Here is a 2,664-nt window from a genome sequence, read left to right as displayed (position 1 = left end):
AATATCAATGATGAGAATCATTGATTGGCTGCCTCCTGCACTCCCCCTCCTGGGGATCGAGCCCACAACCTGGGCACGTGCCCTTGACTGGAATCAAACCTGGGACCAGTCAGTCCACAGGCTGACACTCTATCCACTGAGCCAAATCAGCTAGGGCCAAAAGACCAATCTTAACGGAAAACATTAGTAAGTTGAACTTTACATCCTACATTAAATTTACACTTATGTGTATTTCATATTAAATATAACTTTTCTATTTACATTGAAATTAGGAACTTTGTTCATCAAAATATACCATTATAAGAATAAAAAGATTAACCTTAATATAAGAAATATTTAAAAACATAGCTGACAAAGCTCTTCCATTCAGAATAAATAATTCATAAATCAGGAAAAGATGACAAACTAAGAGAAAAATAGGCAAGAGACTAAAGATACATCTCTCAATACAGGGTTTCCAAGTGACAAATAAGTACATATAAGTACTTAGTATGATTATACAGCCTTTATATGAGAAGACAAAATAAAATACATACCACTCACTACAAAACTATGAAAACAGATAAAATTTTGAAACTTAGAACACCAAGTATTGATAGGATCTAGATGGAGCAAATGAACTTTCCTGGTACATTTATTATGTAAAGTGAGGTGTTCAGTCTTAGTCTGTAAACTTTCAACAGGGCTAATTTGTAAATTCAAGACATGAAGTTCGTGCTGTTTGATGGAAGCCACGGTGACAGCAGGTGGCAGTAGAGGGCGCACTAAGCTCTTCAGAAGGTTTTCCTGAGGGCGGTGAGCTCACAGGACCACAAGCCCAGAGAACACCTTGCTGCCTGTCTCTCACTTCACTGCCGGTCACAGTCCCCACACTGTCCCTCCCCCCGCTCGCCAGAGCCTTGGGCTGCTCAGATGATGAACTGGACTGCTCCATACGTAGTGTGGAGGCTTTTCAGTTCAGATTTGGGAACTGAATGCTAAAAATAAAGATATACTTTCATCTATCTCCCAGGGACTGGGTCACAAAAGAAGTCACGTCTCAGGGAAAAACAAAAAGAGCTGATTAATGATTATGGAATCCCCTTCCCTCATTTGAATGCAATATACATTTACATGAAAACTTTTAAGAAAGCGAACCATTACCCAGAGTACGTAATGCCTCTTTTGCAAATACAATCTCCTCAAGAGGAACTCTTTGTGACAGTTTTCTTATATCAGGTGATAGACATTACATCATATATGACCTATTATATGTTAAATATTTATTTTAATGTGGCCACTTTAAACCTCGCAAAGGCAATATGGTTTCAAAGACCAGCAAGTGCACTTTCTTCTCTTCAGTTCTGTTTGTTTTATTCTAAATGAGGCTACCATATTAAGCAAGACTACCAGATGTTTTTCACATGTGTAAGTTTGTATTAATATGTGTTTTTTACTCCTATTTTTGTTTATATAATATTTTTATACTTCTAAATGCTATTATGCTATTACTTTTCTAATCTACATCTCTTATATTTATTTTTTTACTTGATGGAAGCAGAAAACGAGAAAAACAATCATACAAAGTCTTGACCTGAGAGAGCTCTGGACAAGCCTGTTACTGGGCTGGTCTCTGTCAGTCACCCTTACCTTGTACCTGTTTCTTTTCCTTTGGGAGAGAATAGTGGGGTGCACATCTAGCGGTCCAAGTTGTTTGGCATCGATGCTTACTCAGACAACTTCCTAGTAACCATTTGAGCTTACAGTCAACTTTTCTAATACACACCTTCCCATTATAAATCTACTGTTTTGTTTTGACCAATGACAGCAAAGATAAACACGGTTTTTCACCAAAGAATTACTTCATCCCCTTCATCCCCATCCGATTACTTTGGACACTTTGGCACAACCATGTCACAGCAAAGAAAGCTCCTGGTAGCTGGTGGCGCCGCTTATAAATTCTCATCATTAAGGGGGAAACCAGGTGTGTTTCACACACTCTTCTAACCCAATTGTCTGGCATTGCAGCAGGAACATAACAGCAAATGAAGGAATTAATGAACCAGCGTTCTGGTTGGGCTTATTGACTATTATAACGAGGAGCCCCTGGGTGAGATCTCATAATGCCATTACTGCTTACTTCGATGGAGCAGAATCAATTTACAAATATTTATCCGGTGCTTACAAATGCTGGGCACTAGATGCTAGGGATACAGAAGCCTCTAATTGGATGGAGCTTATGGTTGGACAGAAAAGACAGAACACATATCGTAAGTACTGTACTAGTTTCTTACGGCTTCTGTGAAAAATTTCCCCAGCTTAGTGGCTTAAAGCAACACAAATGCATCCGCTTACAGTTCTGGAGGTCCGAAGCCTGGGCCTCACTGGGCTGAAACAACGCGGTCAGCAGGGCTGTGTCCATCCGGCGGCTCCAAGGGAGACCCTTCTGGCCTTTGCTGGCTTCTAGGAGCCAGCCGCTTTCCTGGGCGCGGGGCCTCTGCCTGTTTCCAAGGCCAGCAGCACAGCACCTTCAGATGTCTTCCTGCCTCTGCCTCCCCTGTCTCCCTCTTTCGCTTATAAAGACTCCCGTGATTGCACTGGGCCCCCAGGCAATCTTCATCTCGAGAGCCTTAACTTGATCACACCTGCAAAGTCTCTGCTAACAGGGAATATATTCACAGGTTC

The sequence above is a fragment of the Myotis davidii genome, unplaced genomic scaffold, assembly GCF_000327345.1.
Source record: "Myotis davidii unplaced genomic scaffold, ASM32734v1 scaffold317, whole genome shotgun sequence".
NCBI lineage: Eukaryota > Metazoa > Chordata > Mammalia > Chiroptera > Vespertilionidae > Myotis > Myotis davidii.
Note: the sequence above shows the minus strand (reverse complement) of the source record.